General features: G+C 37.3%; 1 protein-coding gene across 8 annotated transcripts in view; it reads right to left on the bottom strand.

Moving 5' to 3' along the window:
- Positions 1 to 11,470, bottom strand: part of MEF2C (myocyte enhancer factor 2C) — a 179,553-nt gene extending 168,083 nt beyond the window's left edge. For 4 of the 8 annotated variants that reach the window (XM_087715703.1, XM_087715705.1, XM_087715700.1 and 1 more), the window contains exon 1: positions 11,299 to 11,468. The gene's annotated coding sequence lies outside the window, so the exon portion shown is untranslated. Of the gene's footprint in view, positions 1 to 659; positions 879 to 11,298 lie in introns of those variants that run through there. The other 4 variants (XM_087715706.1, XM_087715704.1, XM_087715702.1 and 1 more) reach the window with 3 other exon arrangements.
- Between the last annotated feature and the right edge of the window lie 10,052 nt (positions 11,471 to 21,522).

The raw sequence follows: 21,522 nt of genomic DNA on the forward strand, positions 1-21,522 counted from the left end.
GTGAAGCGGGGAACATCCGCCTGCCAAGCCTGCGCGCTCTGCCACTGAGCTACGCCCCCTCCCTGAGAACTCCCAGGCAAATGTTAATAATAGCAGAGCAGGCAGAAATTCGAGAGGCGAAATATTTTCCCAGTATGGAAAGATTTTGAGGGGAAGGAAAAAAAAACTTCCGTTCCTGACATTCTAACAGCACTAGGTTAAAAAACATAGGAACCTTGCCAGAAGAGAAGCAAGGGGAAACGGCGATGGCAACCCTGCGCATTTCACTTTACCAGTTTGCAGTAAGCAGATCCGATTTCCCCTAACAGTTCACCCCTCCCCTCCAACTCATCCCGATTTAGAAGCTGTCCATTTAAAACCAGAAAATCGACAGGTACCGCAAAGAAGGCCGGGGAGGGGAGAGGGAGGGGAGAGATTCCGAGAGCTGTTTGGCTTCAAAGCCATCATAAAAGGAGCCGAGAAAGTTCTGTAGCTTTTGGAATTTGGACACCCACCGGTTTAACTAAAAAAAAAAGTAAATTCGACTGGACTCCCTAAAAACCGGTATATTTAATTAGCTCATAAACTTCCGTGGACGACAGTCGCGCTTCCAGAACTACCGGCTCCACCCGCCCACAAGCAAAGCAAGTCAAGGGAAGCAGAACAAGGCTGCGACCTACGCACGACCCCCGGCTTTTAAAGCGATCTCGCTTCCGCCGCCGTCCCCGAGTCCAAAAGCATCGCTTCGTCGGTCCTTCGGGCCACTCGCGAGGGGGACCTCCAAGAAATGTTGCCGCCGCCGCCGCGCTTTCAAGGGCGGCTTTACTTTTGAGTCGGCCAGGTCAGCCCCAAAGTCGCCCGCTTCGAGGTTTTCTTCGCTGTGACACAAGCCACGCGCTTGTTAGCCACGCAGCCGGGGGGGGGGGAGCCCGGGAAACGAGGGGTTTCGGCTGTTGTCTGGGCCGATTTGCTCCGCCCCTTTGATTCTTACTGCACTCAAGAGCGGCTCGGTTGAAAGGGTTAATTTGTGGAAGGGGCGGTGGGGGGGGGTCGTTGCGGAGGTTCACGCCGCTTCGAAAGAAGTCGCGCACTTTAGAACCGCGTGGCTCCAGAGGGAAAAGCTTCGCTCAAATCTCAACCAGCCACACGAGCTTTTTTGAGTCTGCCGCCGGCTCTCTCTCTCAGACTCTCACGGCATAGGTCGGGTCTTTCGGCTCCCAGGGCAACCGAAGCTCTTAGGCAGGACGAAATAAGCAGGATTTGGGGAGGGATATAAAAGCAGCGCACGAATTTACAGATAATCTGCTTGGCCGTTGAGTGGATTCATCCAGTTAGGCAGGGGCTTTGGGCAGCTCTTTGGTGCCCTTTCCTAATCGTCCATATGTTTCAGGCCTGCCTTTAAACACAAGGCCTGTTTTTTGTTTTTTTTTAAGTATTTCCATTCTGTACACTGAAGATACAATCCCGGTGTTGGTAGCAAAAGAAATGTCATAAATCAAATATCTTTCTCTCTGCCTTGGTTGGAAAGTGGATTTTCAGTGAGAGCTGAATTATTTTACCTGAGAGAGGAAAGTCAAATAACCCTCCCCTCTTCTTTAAAAAGGGTCCTGGGAAGATAATTCTTCTTCAGAAGTCTATTCCCAAATCGTATGTCCCCTAAGCCTCTTTTCTTCTCTTATTGGTCTAACTAAACAATTGGGGATTTAAAAAAAATAAAATAAGCACAAAGGGGTCTTGAGGCTTACGCAGCTCGCTTGACATATCATCAGGTTGCCGTGTAATGGAAGATCTATATGTGCAATTAGGAGAACCAGTGTTTTTAGGGCAATGGCAAGGACTAATCCAATGAAGAATTTGGTGGCCCTATGTTCTTTCCAGTAGTTAAAAAAGAAAGCAAAATAATTGAAAACTATGTGTGTGCATAATCTCCAATGGTGTGATGGGCAACAGAGAAATTAAACAAATAGTAAATAAATAAATAAATAAATAAACAAATAAATATTGCTACAATGTACATTCCAGTAATATAGCCAGTGACAAAGGCTTATTCTTCAATTTATTCAAATCTAAAAGGCTCATTTTGAGAGAATCTGTTCTTGTTACTTTTTATTTATATCCTGCCCTTATGCAGCTCAAGGTGGCATGTAAAAAGCTCTTTCCTCTCCCCGCCACAACAACCCAGTGATGTAAATTGGGCTGAAAGAGAGTGACTGGCCCAAAGTCAGACAATGAACGTCAGTGTCTAAGGACAGTCTAGAACTCCCAGTTTCTAGACCAGCATCTTAACCACTACACTATCCATCTCTTGACAGGTACACAACATAGCAATAGCGCTTAGACTTATATACAGTATTATAGTACTTTACAACCCTAAGTGCTTTAGAGTCAGCATTATTGTTCCCCACAATCTGGATCTTCGTTTTACCAACCTTGGAAGGTGGAAGGCTGAGTTAACCTTGAGATACTCAGAATCGAACTCCTGGCAGTCATTAGAATTAGCCTGCAATACTGCATTCAAACCACTCTGCCACCACAGCTCTGTATAATACATATTTTAAGTGAAATATAGGTCACATTTCTGAAACACAATGGAGAAGATCTGTCATGTGCTCTGTCCAAGTGCCACCTGTTTTAATATTTTAAAATCATGGTGTTATATAATAGGTCCTTACATTAAGATAGATAGATAGATAGATAGATAGATAGATAGATAGATAGATAGATAGATAGATAGATACAGACAGACAGACAGACAGACAGACAGACAGACAGACAGACAAGTACATACATAGCTCTGAATTGTATCTTTGGGGCTTAGCTTATCACACAGATCTAACTGTCATGATCTGTTAACTTCTATTTATGCTTCAGATTTTTCTGCCAGCTTGACAGACTGTTGTTTATTCTAAAAACCATAATTAAATGATGTGTAGACCTAGTGAAAAATACCTGTGCAACCATCAATGCTAACCTCTGATCTGAAAATACTTTTCTTTAATTATGCACATATACGAGAAGAAAATGCAGTTGATACTTTCTCAGAGACTTGTACCCTCATAATGTAGAGCAGGGAGAGAGGCAATGGACCCAGAATGAAAATCAGACTGAGGCTTTTCTGAATAATAACCTTGCAATAGTTTGGCATTAAAAGGGTAATAGCTTTAATATTGCAGTGCCTCATAATATGCTGGATAATCAGTGCCCAGCCTTTTTGATAACTAAAAATGTAAAATATAAGTAGTCATCAGACGATGCAATAACATCCTTTGCCTTCTGGTGCAGCTATTACCAATTATTGGAATAATTATGTAGCTCAAACTCCTTATTTTGGGAGAGGGGAGCTGCCATGTATTCCCATCTCCCTAAATCCTCTAATCAGGAACTCTGTCTTAGAACAAAGCACCACTGTAATAGCTTATATAAAGGATAAATTTACAAGAATGACTGCTAGAAAATATTTTAAGGCCACCGCAGACAAATAAAAGATCTAGCAAAGACTTATTCCTGTCTTGTTTTTGTTCTTACTGAAAGGGAGGGGGGGGGGAAAACACACTATAAGTATATTAGAAAATGGCAATGGGAGGCAACAGTCAGATTGAAAGGATTTTCTAAATGACTGCACTTTCTTTGAAAGACCAAGTTGAACTGAAAAGGAGGAGTTATTCCTCATATGTCACTAGCTGTGCTGTTCTACACCAGGAAAGAAAAATTGCCCTTTCCTATTCTAGAGACAACAGGGTCTGTTTGCAAGTACAATCTGAACCTGCTCCTGGATTAAATCCTTGAATATGTATGGCAGATGTTAAATCATAATTAGTTACATTGGTTACTCATAATAGCTTGCTTCCTTCTTTCCTTCCTTCCTTCCCATCCACCTACCTACCTACCTACCTACCTACCTTCTTACAATAAAAAATAACAAAAATAGAAGTTATAAAAATGCTATAGTATAGAAACATCACTTGAAATATTTTCCAGAAAAGCTCAATTTTAACAACTTTTTGAAAGCAAAGCTTGATCTCTGAGAAGAAATCATTTTACAGTATTGGTGTTGCCTTTGAACAGCAATACATTTTGGCATTGGCTCTGCTGAACTCTGCTAGGAGACACTGAAGCAGTTTGGAGAAGACATTCAGGCAGGTACCAAGCTATACACAGTAAATTATACTGTAGGTTAAAGCCAGGACCTTATCAATAACCAGTACAGGACCCACAATATCATTCTTACACTGGACGCCAGTAAGCACAAGAGCCTTTGTATTTTGGACTAGTTATAATCTGCATAACCTTCAAAGGTGGCCACATTTCAACTACATTGCAGTAATCTATCTGAGGGATAAGGAGAACATGAGATATATAAATCAGTGCACTGGGCAAACCTGCACTGGGCTTAGGCCCTCTAGACCTTGCTTCCATTTGATATTCAAGAAAGAGCTATGAGTTCAGAAGGATCCAAAATCAGGAACTTTGTCCTTAAAATGTAGTGCTTGCATGTCCAGAGATAAACCTGTTGTTGATGGAAACACTGATGTACAAATAACAACTGTCTTGCTTAAGTTCAATTTCTGTAATGTCCCATCCAGGCCTTATAATTTTCAAGTCCCAAAATAGATCATCAACAGCATCTCCCCTATTACTCAAGTGTCAGTGTGTGATTGAATAGGATGTATACATTGATGATACCACACTATACTGTCAGTTGATCCCCAGTGATTTCATATAGATGTTAAAGTGCAAGGGAGAAAGGACCAACTCCTGTAGCATCCCCGTTGCCTTAGGCCAGGGGTGTCAAATTTGATTTCATTGAGGGCAGCATCAGGGTTTTGTTTGACCTGGGGGGGGGGCAAAGTGGGCATGGCCAGGGTGGACAGGGCCAGCTTGATGTCATTTGTTCAGGGGTGCCTGTGGTGGCCCAAGCACTCAGTCCCAAGTTTCATTTTTGGCTGCAACGGCCTCCTGCACCTCTCTGCCAGTGAAAATAGAGCTCGGGAGGGCCGCCATGGCCCTCCCAAGCGCCATTTTCACTGGCAGAGGCACCCGGGCTAGTCCTTCACTGTTTCTATGCTCGCCCTGTGGGTCAGATATAAGCATCTCTCGGGCCAGATCCGGCCCCCAGGCCTTGAGTTTGACACCCCTGCCTTAGGCCAACCTCTCACACCCACCAAAATAGACTGTAACTGTCCATTAAGGAAAGAGCAAACCAATTCCTAATCCCAACATTCATAGGTGGTCTAATAAGATACAGGTTTATAGTATCAAAAGCTGACTATTGTGAGTTTGTGGCAGCATATAAATTCAATACATAAAGAAGCTCCTGATCTCTTCCCAGGTGATATTCACGATATTGGTTATCACATTTAAAGCCCTACATGGCATGAAACCAGATTACCTCTGGGGCCTCCTCTTGATGAGAGTATCTGCCCATTACACTAAGCCAAATACAGTGGCATGTTCAGTATTTATTGTTTCTATTGTTTTTTTTAAAATAAATTTTTAAAAAATATTTTTAATGTCGCAACCACTCCAAATTGTGTTTCATAAGATAGGGTGGTCATATAAATTTTTCAAAATGAAATAATAAATCAATCTGGGAATTAAGGCAGCATGCATAGAATGCTGTCTACGTGTCATCTTTGACTTACAAAAGTGCATTTAGTGACTGTTCAAAGTTACAACTACAGTGAAAAAAGTGACTTATGCCTGTTTGTCACACTTATGACTGTTGCAGCATTCCCACAGTCACGTGATCAAAATTCAGACACTTGGTAACTGACTCACATTTATGACAATTGCAATGTCCCGGGATCATGTCATCTTTTGCAGCCTTCTGCCAAACAAAGTCAATGGGGAAGCCAGATTCACTTAACAACAATGGTTGTAAAATGGGGCAAAAATTCACTTAACAACTGTCTTGTTTAGCAACAGAAATTTTGGGCTCAATTGAGTTCGTAAGTCGAGGACTACTTTAGCTCTGAGTCCCATATTGTGTACTCTACATTTTTTCTTTTCATTCTTGGCGGCCTTTCAGTATTAAACTGAGGGCACGAGATGGTCATATGATTAAGTACACAGCTGCCACATTCAGATGACTGGAATTTGAAAGGAGCCTGGCATAGAGACAGCATGTATAAGACCAGCCTACCTTTTTCATGAGGTGCTGTTTTATTGCAGAGTGCTGCTATGACTGGTACACAGCTCTGTTCAAGGGCTTGCTAAGCCCACTGATTAATCCAACCAAGCAGGCAGCTGTCTTTTAAAGCAATATAAATCACAAAACAAAATGCTGGTACTGTTCCCTGGTTTTGTAAGCAATAAAGCTTTCAGTATCAAAATAAGTCACTCGCTGGAGACCTTCAGTAGCAGTGCAGGACCCACAAGAAGGCGAACCAACTGTAAATAGACACTGGAAGAAAATTCCAGCAATGCAACAGGTTACCGTAAGCTACATGTTCAAGCAGTTGTGATACATTAGAATGTAAATTCCTACCAGTTATATAGGAAAAGGACTTTTGGTATTCTACGGGCAGAAGAATTGTAGAGGCAGCAAGGAAATGTGTGCTAGCTCATATGTAGAAGGGTGGGAGGGAGTTGGGGACTTTTCTGTCAAGCAGGGTAAAACAAGCTTGCATTTGCTGACTTGCCAGGAATAGAATCATACTTCAGCTGTGCTACTGTGAGTCCAAATGCTAAGCCAGAAAGGAACCCAGACATAATGCCTTCCTTTAACCTTGCATTTCCCACAACAGCATTCTAAGGCCTAAATTTAAATATGTGACATGGTAAATTAGAAATCATTAAAAAAAAAATACAAACAGAAAAGTACCCCGCCATGCCATCCACAACATATCAGAGCTGTATTTTAATATACGATTTCATTAGCTTAGACTTTGACTGCGCTTGGCTAGTCGTGCAGTATTTTTAATTATTATTATTATTTGTATTATTTTCCATGTAGTCATCAGGAATGGAGTTCAGCTTTGATATTTGTGAGTGGATCAGTGAACGGAACCATCCTGTATCATTCATGAGGTAATTTAATGGGATTTACTTCTCAGTAAGAATTGCTCTGTAATGTCTTGCTTGCCTGCGTGCAAATAAACCACAACCTGCATTCCTCACAAGTTGTACAACCATCAGTTGTTTTCCAGGACTATGGGGAGTCAAGCAAATCAACAACCAATAATTATATTAGAAATATAATAGATAAAAATAGCAATTTCACTGTAGTTTTGTGCATCTCAGAATTACTGAGAAGTAATTTCCATTGTGCTGAATGGTGCTTATTCCTAGAATGGAGTATTCAGGATTGGAACTCTTGTATCCCAAATAAATATTGCCTTTTCATAAATAGAAATAACCACAGCTCATGTACATATGGTTCCTTGTGTAAATAATTGGTTTAATCATTAAATAAACTCAGAAAATGCTGTGAATGCGATTCACAGGCACAGGATTGAAATAAATAGGTGGTGTTGATTCCAGTGAGATGTGGTTTCCCTCACCCTGCCTGACATTCCCCATCACTCTGATGCCACTTTTATTTTGCTTTCTGAATTTCCCACTATCTCCCTTTACTTCTTTTGGGTAAGCAAGAGAAAGAGGGCATCAGTCTAAGTCCTGTATATTTTTCTCCTAAGCTCTATCATTAGGGAAAATAGCTCCAGAAGAATGGTTAAGATAACATTAGTGATATGGTACAGAAGAGTTTGGTTTGTAGTTGTTTTAAGCTTCATTATTTTATCTGGACAAATGTTTGTATATTTTCAGATGACTTGGGACATTTTCAAAGTTTCCTGTGTTGCAGAATCATCAAAAATGTCCATGACTGAAATTCAAAATGTATACATAATCCATTACCATGCTTGGAATAAAATGAAACTATGCCCCATGGTTATTATTAAAATTATGTGACTGAATGAGGATGATGCAGTTAAAGCTGTACATTTTGTAGAGCTATCATTGACATAATAAAAATATTCTCATAATATGGATCCCCCCTCCAATGATTGGCTGTTTTAAATGATAAATGATGCAGGAAAACTGCCATTTTCTTCATTTTAAAAAACTTATATGGAACTGATACTGGAGCATACAGGAAATGTATAGGCTTCTTTAAAATGATGTTAAGAAAAGGAAAGCAAGAAGAAAAATATTGGTTCAAGTGTAAACTATTTTAATAATTCTTTATGGACTGATTAAATTCCTAGACTTCAAATAATCTTCTAAAATATGAACAATTGCAATTTTTTTTGCATAGAGTATTACTTTCATTGTTCTAAATTAAATGAGGAGCAGCAATGTTACAGATGTATTACATATTTATTTATATTTTTTCTCTATAGTCTGATTCTTTTTGTACGTATATCACTTAAAATTTTGAAAATACTGTGTTGCAGAAAACAGAATTAAGCAAGAGAGAGCAATTGTGCATGGTCTTCTCTTAGCAATTTTATGAAGTGTAACTTCATTTAATTAAGTAGAGATATTCTGCTTTTTGCACAGAATAGGAAAAAGGAAGGAAAGAAAGAGCTCATTGTTTCGAAATCATATGACATCTTTTTGCCTTACTATGTTTAGAACAAAGAATTGCATATGTGTATACCCATTGCATTTCAAATGAAGTTAAGGGCCATATGTACATGCTCTCTAGAATACCTAACCCTGGACAATTGTTACCCTTTAGAGTTAAAGAAAAACATATAGTGGAAACTGAACTAAATTACCATTCATTATGTGTTTTAAAAATATAGAAATGGATGATAAAAATTCTATAGTCATATATGGAAAGCCCAAAGAACTATTTTTAGAGAGAGAAAAAGTTAACATGTAGTTTTTCAATATTTAAAGTGGTGTGCTTTAAGAAATAGCCCAATGAAGATTCCATTGAGATGAATAGGACAAGCACACGATGTCTTTTTATAAGGTTTGCCCCAAAGAATTCCCATTGTGTAACGTCTTGTATCTACTCAGTGTAGGATAATGAGCAGTGGGTTACAAAGAAATAAATATGCTTACTGCCAGAGTTTTAAATACAGACTATACTGCCTTATGGAATGGGACCTGAATATGTCCCCTGAGAAAATTTACCATTATTAAGGTTCAAAAATTTCACATCCATTCAGATAAAATTTAAGTTCCATTTATTGCTAAATATGTTCTTGAGGAAGGACTTAGAATGGACCATGGTATAGTACTAATATCATCTTATCAATTAAAATGAATTTTAAGTATTGATTAATATTTTAAAATGTATATTGGGTTCACCTGGAATATACTTTTAAAATTAATCTGCTAATATTTTGTTATCACATTCCTAGAGTTTTATGTAATATGGTAACAATGTGTAAAATTAACAATTAGGTTTAAGATTAAAAATAAAAAAATCTGGCAGTATGATTTTGATGATCATGGTTATTTATTATATAAAAGGTACCATATTTGGTTTTTTCAGCAGTAACAAAATATTTTTTGGCAGGAGAGAATTTCTATCAAGATTTAATAAAGGTGCATCATATTAGCATATTTTGGGTTCTTATATTCCATAAAAACTAACACTTTTTGAAAAAACTACTTAAAGCTTAATATCTTAGTGACCATGTTACGAAATTGTTTGATGGTATCTGGATTTCTGTCCCTTTATCCTTTTCTTTCTTTACAAGTTTATAGAATTGTTTTTCAGAATAGGGAATTTTTTTTCCAGATTATATTTATCTCAGTTTAGAAATGAACATGGTACATTAAGGAGTTTTACAGAGCATTGCAGTTTTCCGCAATATGTTTGTTGGCTTTTATGCTGAAAGAAATATGTAAGCAATTTCAATAAACCCATAAAGCTTTAGTTCCTTTGAATAACCAGATTTATAAAATACACTATCCTTTTCTCCAACATAATTTGTACCATTGTTTAAAATTAGCAACCGTTAGTAATACTTCACAAATTTTAAAATATTATTACAAATGTCCTTGGCATTCTTCTGGAGCAGCTGCATGGTTTTAACAGATATCAAGACAAATCAGCTGTTCTCTATGTTTCACTTAAATAAGAAAAAGAAGTCAGAATGATGGCAAGAAAGATACCAAATTTCTTGCATGAAATAGGAACCATGGAAATCCGTTGGATTGGCTTCCAAAATGTATTAAATCTGAGAAGTTAAGAGTTGAGTCCTTGTCTTTTGAAAGCAATATCTTGCGTAGGAAAACATGGAAATATATTGTGTATGAAATATCTTTAAAATAGTTGAACAATACTTCCTTAAAGAGTTGTCTGATACATGAACAATAATTCTGAATTTCTTAAGCGAATAACTTAATGTGCCAAATTAATGTCATAATTTATCTATCTGTTGTTCTGTGCTCTTTAAACTTGTGTGCCAGACAGTATGTCAGTATGGAATCTGGTTGTGAAAAGCAATTTCATATGTTCATTTTGTATATAATATTAGTCTTGGACTAAAAAAAAAATCAAAACTTGATTACTTGTTTACAGAAATGCTTTCCATTTGTTTGACAGTTTGTAAGAACTGCTCTGAAGCATAGTTAAAAGCACAAGCTTGTGAAAATAGAAATTCATCATAAAAAATTCTGCTCCTCCCCAAATATGTCTTAGCATTTGATCTTTTTTCCCACGTCTTTGCTGTAATTAAAATAAGATTGCCTTTTAAAATGTTATCCTTTGCAAACTGCTTGGTGATGTTAAGACATAAACAGTTGTGCACATTGAATTCTCTTTGGAACTAATATGAAAGCACTATTATATTCCCACTTTTCTCCACATAATCTAGCTTCTGCCTCTAGTAAAATCAGTGAAATTTGTACCCGATTGCCTTTCACATTCTCTTTAAGGAAAGTTAACTCCAGAGGCTGTATTCAAAAGATAATTTCTACAGCATTTTACAGGTTGGACAAACTTAATGTAGGTATAAAACATGGCTGATGAACTGTAATTTATCTCTTTCACTATTCACTTCAAAATTAAAAGCCATGTATTGTTCAGAAGTGAAGGATGCATTTTTCTTTTTCTCCCAACTGAATTATTCTGCATGAGTGTGTATAAATTTTCCTCAGCCATTTTGTCTTCACTGGCCCATCTGATCTTACTCATCAAAAAAGTAACAGGCACTGAATTTCCCTGGGCAAGTTTGCCTTGTCAGAGTAATTATTGGAAAACAGCACATTTCTCAACCTTCTCCATTGGGACATTTGTAGAAACTCACCCATTTTTGGTTACAGGCATGGTTTTATAAGGGAATTGTCAGGCTGACAGCAAATCAACATTAATATTATCAATCTATCTAGTAAAAAGAAATTATGAAAACTCACCAGTGCCCTTCTTCTCCAGGAAGATGTCTCCGTCAGCACCTGCTGAGGGCTTTGTTGATTAAACTGACAGGTAAAAAATTCCTGTAGAATAAAGCCAGACCAGCTGGCTTTGAAGAGAAACCCCCCAGGTTGGGTCCTGTTTGCCTCACTCACCCTCTGCACCGAAGGCAGGAGCTTTTTCCCCTTCGCTGTTGACCTGTAAGATGCGTGATTTCCATGCACAAGTGTCTGGCAGGCCTGGGCCCACCTGTTCCTGTCACTCTGGAGTAAATTTAGCTGTAAAAGGTATCGCTGTCAACCAGACCTTTGTGAGTTCTGGCAAAAGAATACAGAATTACTCTGTCCACAAAGCATGCTGTACATTCAGTTGGGAAATATCAAATCAATAGCGCTACCCAAAAATCACTCCTTTGGCAGACGTAAAGTAAAAAAGTTCTTCTTTACATTAGTGTAAATATTTCATTTCCAAGGCTTAAAACAAGGCCACAGTTTGTATTTTTAGCTTCAGCTAGAATACATCTATCATCAGGCCAGCGAATCCCAGATTGATATGGAGCCGACCAAGCGGCTGGTTTGATTGTGTTTGTTGCCCTGTGGGAGATGGGGGTGGGGTGGCTTCAGTGGTTTTTAATAATGTGGATTTTTAATGTTGTAAGCTGCCTGGAGCCACCATGTGTGAGCTGGGTGGCCATATTAATTTGTTTAGTAAAATAACTACACTTTTTAAAATAGAAAATGTGTTAATATCTTTTATTTTAAACTACTTAAGTACAAAAGTGGATGGCTTTCCTTTATACTCTTGTTAGTTTAATTCATTAGAATTAGAAACATTAGAAACTTAAAACGTCTCAAAAAAAATTTAGTCATAGTGTTTTCCAAATTACCAAATATGTCTACTGAAAGGTTGCATGCCAAAATTAGGCATTTATGCCAAGAAGTATTTAAAAAATCTGAGAACCAGACCATTATCGTATTTGCTAATATCCAAGGAGGCATTTATTCCTTCAAAACTCACTTTGAATTCTATGAATCTTCTGAATTCTATCTCCCCTATTTGGCATTGTTATTTGTTTTTCCTACCTTCTCCTCTTTGATTCCTCCCCTCCCCATCCCCCATATTTGGAGAACTTAACACTGGAAAGGAAACAGTTGCCTCTTTTTTTTTCTGAATATCTTGTCACAATCTATGAAAGGTCATGTCAGGGGTAAAGTGCCAGCCAACTGAGTTGCTTCTTGAATAAGCAAGTCCTGTTCAGCCTGGGTTTGGCAGGAAATTGCACAAAGTGGTTCATGTCACAGCCCAATTGTATTGTGTTAAAAAGGTATAGGAGAGAAAGAATGAAGGGTGTTAACATAAAAAGTGTCTAGGTCACAGGCTTTTTGTCAAATAAACAAGCTTCCTATTTACTTACTACATATAAACAGCTACTCACCAAACTCTATTTCTCTGCAGGGTACCACTTTGAGATGAAAACAGGGACCTGATTGGCACCATTTGGTATCCATAGAAACATGGTAAGTACCTCTCCCTGAGTGAATGTCTCTTATTCAAGATTTAAAGGCTGAGTACTGGCTAAGTGAGTGTTTTCATTTAATAATTATATGGGTGAAACTTTTTAGAAGCTAGCTAAGGGGAAACAGGTTCCTAGTAGTTGCGTGCGCCATAACAAAGCCCTTATGTTTGCATCATATTTTTTTTAAAATAATGTGTTTTGGGTTCAAACCTTCCATCATTCCTCCCCCCCCCTATAAATGCAAACACTCTTCATAAAATCCTAATGAATAAGAATTCAAAACTTTTTGAAGCTCCATTGGTACTGGAAAGTACTAATCATTGTTTTTTTGTTTTATTAGTACTTAGACCAGGGTTTTCATGCTTGCACATTAGATTATGCCTCCTTTCCATTAACTAAATAAAATAGACCATTAGGAAGGTTGGAGTGGAAAAGTACTCTTTATTTGTACTATTATCCTGGTAACATGAAATATTGGATGGAAAGAGAAAAATAGGATTGCCTACAATAGGTTTGAAATTAAAATGTAAACATCAGAAGTCAACCCCTTTTTTTTCTTTTTTCCCTTGTACCTCTCACCTTCTTCGCCACTCTCCTTTTCCTTCCCTTAATTTCCTATTTCTATTTTTCTTTGTAGTTTATATATTAAATAAAGAAAGATATAAAGGAAAAAAATAAACATCGGAAAAATGGATAAACTGCAAGTATGCATATGTATGTAGCCTCCAGTTATTAGGAATTTACTTAGACATTAGATGCCATCTGTTCAAGATAGAGCAGACTATGAAATCAGTCATATAGATGAATTATTGTTACTATAACTTTTATAAGTGTGGTAAATTTTGCACATCTGAATGTGCATCTCTGCTTCCTCCATTTTTCTTTGTGTGAACTAGGAGGGCCTGTCTGAAACATTTATATAGTTCTTCCCTCGATCCAGATTTTTTCTATCTGCCCATAATCTCGGCAACAGCTCTTCCTCCTGTCCCTCAAGGACATTCCACTATAACTTCAGCCTTACCAGTTTAAATTAAGCACTTACCAGTGTTTTTACCAGTGATCTTGGTTTTTCTAAATATTTATTAGTGACTTTGGAAAGAAAATATCAGTTGAACAACTTATGGACTTTTGTGTCAATAGCCTATAAGGCTATATAGCTATGGGAGAACCAAGCCTTTGTGAGTCAGAGGTTCATTGTTATCCAGTGCTGTCCAATAATGTAAGGATGCTTTTTTAAGGCGAACTCTTTTTACTCCTTGCAAATGTGGAGTATTTAGTAGATACATACCACTCAAGTGTTGTCTTTGTTGTTGTTGTCAAAACAGAGAAGCTTTCACAGATACTGGGGAACCCATTGGCCTCTAAGTGAGGTAAGTAAGTCCTGGATGACATGGTATCAACATGGCTACCCACAAAGACGTCTCAGCTACAAATACCATTCTGAACATTATCAGCAGGAGTTATGCAGTGCTCTCTTGTGTTGAATGCTCTGCATTTGCAAGGAGTAAAGAAGACTGGGAAACCTGCCTAAAACTCATTATTTAGTAAGAGAATAAAGAGACAAAACTGTTTTATATCTTTGAATCAATTACAAGTTTTAAAAATTAAGAATATTCTTTTGTGACATTATTTTGTATTCTTAATATAGTTGTGATTATAATCAGGAAATGAAAAACTAAATGATACATTTTAACTATTAGAGTAAAATATCCTAGTTATTGCAATAACAACATCCAGTAACATATTTAAACTATCATAAAGGAGGAAAAAAGTAATATTTAACAGTATGAGGTCTTGCAATTCCATATGCAAGATGTTGAACCATTTCTTAAGAGTTTCAGGTGAACTGACAATTATCAATCTGTCATCTTTGAATATGAAACATCTTTTGAAAATTACATTCATTTTGCAATGAATCCCACTGACAATAACTTAAATATTCATAAATTACAGCCTTAGTTAGGTAAACAGCATTTTCTCAACCTGTACTAGAATCTTACATTCACATTTCATTTTATATAACGATTACAAGGACACATTTCTCTATAGAAAGATCCAGTGGAGGTAACTGAAATCCAACTGGTTTAGAGTTCTGGTTTCCCTATTTTTATCACTCTGCATATTATTTTCATTTACTTTCTTTATTGTTTTTATTTGCTAACTTTTCTCAGCAACCCATCCCTGCTGAGTGCAGATGGCATGAATGATCTCACAGATTCTCTGCTCAATAAGCCAGAATGGTATTACAGACATTCTATATTAAACTTCTCTTACTTCAGTAAAAATGCTGCTTTACCACATGCCTGCTTCATATTCTCCTGCATTCTTTACGTCTCTTCCTCTTTCTGTTTTACAATTCTCAGAAGTTTTAATTAAGAATTCTAACTGAAGAATCTTGTCAACATTTACTTGATATACTACTGGATCTTTTAGGGTTTCAAATAATCAGAGGGTCTATGTGAGAGTTTTGTAGTGGTCTAATGGGCAGAACCATATACTAATGAGGGAGGACTTTTTACGATATACATGCTATGCACTTCAAATGTTTGTTTTGTTTAAAATGGGGTTGGTAAAAATATATATGCCACCACCAGTACACAACTATTGTTTACTCAACAGAAAAGTATGAACTATTATCTACTTAAACATATCCCATTACATATGCCTATCTGGCTACCTATTTCACGAAATGAGAAAACAATGTAAATATAAACATTTTAAAAAGACATGGCTTTTTTAATTGTTTTCCTTTTTAGATGATAAAATTTACTCACTTTTTCATTGGCCAATTTTTCTGTCTAACAGCATGGTAGTTGATAGATGAATATGAAGATGTAGGATTTCCTAGAGGCTATTGCAGATGATCTTTGCAAAACTATATGTATATCTCCTTCTGCCCTTTCATTATTTTAAACAATGCACAAGGACGATGGAGAAGAGCAGGGGGGGGGGAAATAATCCTCCTTTTTTCCTTCCACTGCATTGCACCTCCCTTACTGTTCTTACCCCTCTCTAAATTTAGCATAAGGAAAGGAAAAGAAGTAGGAATAAACTTTCCAATAGGTAGACTTCTAGTAGAATAAGGAACAACATTTTTGTATTTTTTTTTTGGATTAGCTACAGTTGGTTTTTTAGTTTTCAGGTCTCACTTTCTTTCTCTCGTTAAAAAATTCTGAGTCAATCCGCGACTAGCTTCAAAAAATTCACACATTTACAAAAAGCCTGCCAGTTGCTACAATCTTGCAATAACTGTAAACCTATTCTTTGAATATCAGTCCTTATGTAGACAATGCATATATAAAATCTATGCACTGAAATAAAATCATCAGCAAAATTAGATACCCATGAAAGTAGCAAATGTCGATCAAGCAATTTAACCAAAGAACTCAGTGAATATGAAGTATTCCTAGTGGCTGAGTGATTTTTGCAGCAGAGAATGGAATGGAGTATTTTGAAGAGGGATGTTCTGAAGATCCCTCCATCCAGGAAACTCCAGGCTGTAGCGTGATATGTTTCTGTTTGTTATGATAAAAATTAAGTTTTTTAGAGTGGGTTTTTTGTGCCCCAGAAATTCCTAGATTTAATAAATATAACATTGCTACAACAGGAAGGGAAATCTAGTGTTCAGTGAAGATTATTGTAAATGGCCATTAAAGGTAGACTGAAACCCAGAAGAGTTTGAGTTGAAGAAAAAAAAATCAGGGAGGAACAGAATACCTTGCCTTGAGAAAGCAAATAGCTAATTGTGAAAGATACATGCATTAAAAAGATATATCACATTACAATATTTTAGTAGACATTTTCTTGTAATATATTAAACAGTTATTCTGAAATTCATACTGAAAGGAAATATGGCAGGCCAAAGACCCAAAAGAAAAGATGTCTGTAGGCCTGACAGGATGCTATTTGGAACCCTGACAGAATATAACGTAACAAACCTACCATCCAATCACAGCTAGATGTAGTCAATGTCTGAACATGTTATCAATAAACAAAATAAGAAAGAAAGTATATAATTATTAACACTTTGAAAAGGCTGGTTTCTCCCTTTTTCAGCTACATAACCCTGGAAATTGCTATTGTTCACAGTCATTTTGAGACATATTTTGGAGAAAGGTATTTTAGGCTTTGCCTACAAAACCTCTTAACTCCACCATTACCATTTAATTCAGGGGAACATAACAATTGCCATTGAACCTAAACAATGTCTATTCTAGTTGTCAAAGTGAAATGAAATGGGAATTTATTTGCTATATACGGATATGCATTTACTACAATTCAAGGTGATTTTAGCTATTGGGAAAGTTATTGAATCACAGGTCCAAACAGTAAAAGTATAATTTATAAGCTTTAGGTCCAATTGTTATTTTAAAAAATAAGTACCCAATTACTAACAATAACTATTATGAATATACTAGTTTACATGTTTAATCAGCTAGATAGGTAGGACCTTCTGGAATAATAATTTAATTACATCCCAGAATGACAGTTCCCTTTCTATTAGGAAGAACTAGAAGCTTTTGGTTTTGGGATAAGGAAGATTTTTTGGTAGGATTAACCTATTCTTGAGTGATGCACCTTTATTTATTTATTAGATTTTTATCTTTCCTTTGATACTTTAGATCATTTTATATGAAGAATAGGTGCAATTTGAATAGTAGGTGATTCAACACACAGAGGTGGTTTTGTGAAGAATGTATAGAATGCATAATGACTTTTCTACCTAATACAAACATGGAGATTGTGTTCCATTTAGATAAACTGCTAGGTAGGTTTGGGGAGGAGATATAGTTCACACTGATACCAACAATATTAGGGAACCGGAATCTTGGAAAACATGATTTAAATTTCTAAGAAAGAGATGGAAGTCCAGGATGCCAAAGTCATATTTTCAGAAATGATTCCTTCTGTTTAATCAATAATGCTAAGGGATCTCAGAGATCTCAATATGTGAAAGAGATAGTGATCTACATAGAGGAGATGAAAAATGTATTGAGAAATATACAATCCACTTGGAACCAGGCTGTTGGTTCATAATATAAAAAAAGATGGCAAAACAGTTTTTAAACTGAATTCTAGAGGAAAACTGATAAATGCCAGCAGCATCCAAATTTGGAAGAGTACATGTACTTCAGGAAATGCTATAGGGTACAGAACAGGGTTCAGAACAAGTTAATGGATGCTCATGTTAATCAGAAAACAAAAGGAATACAAAAACATGTAAAAGAGGATAATGCCAACATTATTTGAAAAAGGTTATGTTGTGTTGGTTTTTGTGTGCCAATGTAGACATTTCCAAACCAAGATGGGAAATTAAACACTTGATATAACATAAAAGGGTGAAATGGAGAAAACCATTGGGAAACAGTCATTCTTAGTGGTAAACTTGATAAAAGGCAACAGTAAGGTGATAATCTTTATATCAAGGAAGGAGAAATTTAAAATACCAGATACCACATGACATCAGATTCCTCGGGAAGATCGTAGGGTCACACATTTCAATCATTTTTCTTTGGTTTCAACCCATAGGTTCCCCCTAGGAGCAGGTGGTAGGGGAAGATGGTAACTTCTCCATCATGATGCCAATACCAAAAGAATGTGACTTAATGTGGTCATATCAGACATGATGCAAATGACATAATCACATCTTTTGTGTTGAGGAAGTAATGACATACTTACCATTTTGATAATATAATGGCTTGTAATGGACATTTGTTCTCCTACCTTACAGTTTTTAACATCTGCTTGGTAAAAAACTTTTGGAAGCTTGTTTATAATTTTGTGCATTTTATAGGCCTTAATAAAAGCCATTGTCAAATCATTGATTCTGGAATTATTGACACAAGACAGTTATTAATAATCATTTCAACCATTGTGAGCATTATGGAGCCCTGCTTTACATTATGTTTCAGTGTTATTTTCTGCTTTGTTCAGATTTGACTTTAGTATCTCCTTGCCTGTTTAGACTGTTCAGCTTGCCAAGAGTTATATTATAAAACTGAATATTTTTAGGTTAAAGAACTAGGTGTAAAACAAAAATGATTAATTAGCAACTTTTAACAAAGTTTTTCTAAATTGAAGCCAAAATTTGGTTTACAGTACTGGCAAAATATATGACTGTATAGCTCCCTCAATATTAAATATAGGAAATCTGAAAGACTAATTTTGAGTAAGTAGTTGCATGAGTAAAAAAAAAATTCCTTTCTTGTTCTCAGTAGTATATCCATATGTTACATTTTATCCATTAAAACGATTTCCTAAATTCAAAACTTAATCCTAGGGCTCTCCAAAATTCAAGGATGGTAATAATTAAGAACTAGTTGCAACTTCCAGTTGTGTGCATCATGAAGGAAAAAGACACAGTTCCTTGCAATGAGAGTTCCCAAGAGTAGGTCTGTGATCATGGGAAGCTGTCTTACTCCCTCATGATCAAAAGAGAGGAAGGCCACTTCTGACAGTTCTCCTTCTTTCTTTTTCCCTTCATCTAAGACCAATGGAAAAATGCCTTGAAGGGCTGGGATGCTATTGTGAGGAACACTTTGAATCTCACCTAACCAATTTACAAGAGGCCATTAAATATGGCAAAGTTAAGCATGTTGTCCTGAATAGTTTCTCATAGTGGGTAGTGAAGGTAGAATTTACAGCGACTGTACATTTGCCATTCCCCAAGCTCTGCTGGCAAAAAATGGGAACCACTTTATGCAATTGTGTGAGTATATCCTTTCCTTCCCTTGCTCTATTTGTTGCGATGCCCCTTGCCACTGCCATGTTAGTATCTTGCTGCTGTCTGCTCCTGGCTAAGCCAGCAACTGTACATTCCTGCCTCCTTTTTTACACAACCTGAAATGACAAATAGGCAATAGAGAAAGCTTAAGATAGAACATTGTGATGTTGAGTAGCAGCAAAGATTGAGGAAATTGAAAGAATATTCTGTTCTGGCGCAGATGAGAGAACACAGAGGAAGCATGTTGCCAAGACTGCCATTGATCTTTGAAATTTTATTATTCAATTGCATGAAATGAGATCCCCTCTGGCCATAGTAAGGTGGCGAAAGTTCTATGAAGCAACAATGTTTAGGGCACCTTTTCTAGCCCCTTCCTCTTACTACAGAGTAAGCAGTGTGGTCCTAAAGCTCAGTCACTCAGATAGATGCCGAATTCAGCTGTTGCTTTGCTCAGCAAGAAGACGACCATTAGATCTGAGTCACCTGTGTGTAGGTCCGTGGCTACAGTTTGCAGTGTATCCACACCTGCTGCTTTGTCGCTCACCCACCACAGGACTTTGAGAGTTCACAGGAAGTGGGCGATGTCAAAATGATGTTAAAATGAAGGACAGGTGCGCATAGTCAGCCTCACTGTCTTCCCAGATTCCATCTTGCTCCAATAGCAGGATAAGAGTCAAGACAGTTGGAGATGGGCTGGGTGCAGTGGTTGAACAGGGTGTCTTTTGTTTCTTGCTGTGCTCTTAGCATACCACATCGCTTGCACAGATTGCCTTCATGATTGTTGTTCTATTCTAGTAGATTTCATCCACTCAATCCACCGTAATTTGTCTTCACATGCTCGGGATAGACAAGTCCCTATTTCACTGAAGGTCAATGACCCAATGGCTACTCTCAACCTGGTTTGGCTAGTCTGTTGAAGCTGTTGCCTGGAGTGTGGCCGCTGCGTATGCTACAGCTACTAGGAGCTATAGGTGAGAGCTGAGTGACAGGTGGGGACCAAAGATGGATGAACTGCCCTAAAAAGAGCTGCCCTAAAAGGACATGACATGCCCCTACACCAGAACACCTCATATACCGCTTTAGTCTAGTAATGCCTGACAACACTAAGCATACCATCCAGGTGAAATCCTTAATTCCTATTTGTTAGGGCAGGAGGGAGTAAGAAATAATGTTGCTCTGCTCCTGAACCACTTGCCAATGGCTAGGCTGTTGTAGGTAGGACTCTGTTACTGATGAATTTTTCCTTTTGCCATTCCATTGGTTGCCTTCCATGCCTAGTGGCAGAAAAAACCAAGGCAGGGTGAGTGACAATGAGAATAGCTATGTTGATAAAGGTGAGCCAGTTGGCATGGTATAATTAGACTTTCAAAAAGACTCTTGAACAAGCTTTTTTGTAGATTAAGAGGATAAGCTCTCTTGCAGATAGATAACTGGCTAAAGACAAGATCAGAGAATAGATAAAACTTTAGAAGTGTGAGTATTCTCATAGTAATGGTTTTTTTTTTAAATCTCTGCTTTCTCTGTATAACTAAAACAGAGGCAATGGCTATAACAAGTAAAAGTATGTAAGGCAGAAATCAAAGAAAACAGAATTTTAGAGATAAAAACATTCCTTTCTCTCTTTTTGTCTGACAATGGAAGTATGCCTCTTTAAAGGAGATTCTTTAAAAAACACTAAAGAAGGATTTAAAGTATTGCTTGTAGATTAATTTTTATTGATTGATTCAGATTCTGTGGATATTCCACTTTAAATATATACTTTAAACATATTACTTTACAATAGGGGTGACAAACTGGATTTCTTCAAGAGCTGGATCAGCATTGTAGTTCTCCTCCTTGGGTTGGTTGAGGGGGGTGAGATGGGGAGCGGGGTTGAGATGGGACAGCACTCTGTTGACCAAAAACAGGCCATGTGTGGCCCCCACAGGGCCTCTGTGCTGCCTGTTTTTGACCAACAGTACTGCAGAAGGCCATGTAGGTCAAAAA

This window comes from Thamnophis sirtalis, unplaced genomic scaffold, assembly GCF_051295495.1.
Source record: "Thamnophis sirtalis isolate CommonGarterSnake01/CBP01778 unplaced genomic scaffold, rThaSir2_p1.2 scaffold_5, whole genome shotgun sequence".
Taxonomy (NCBI): domain Eukaryota; kingdom Metazoa; phylum Chordata; class Lepidosauria; order Squamata; family Natricidae; genus Thamnophis; species Thamnophis sirtalis.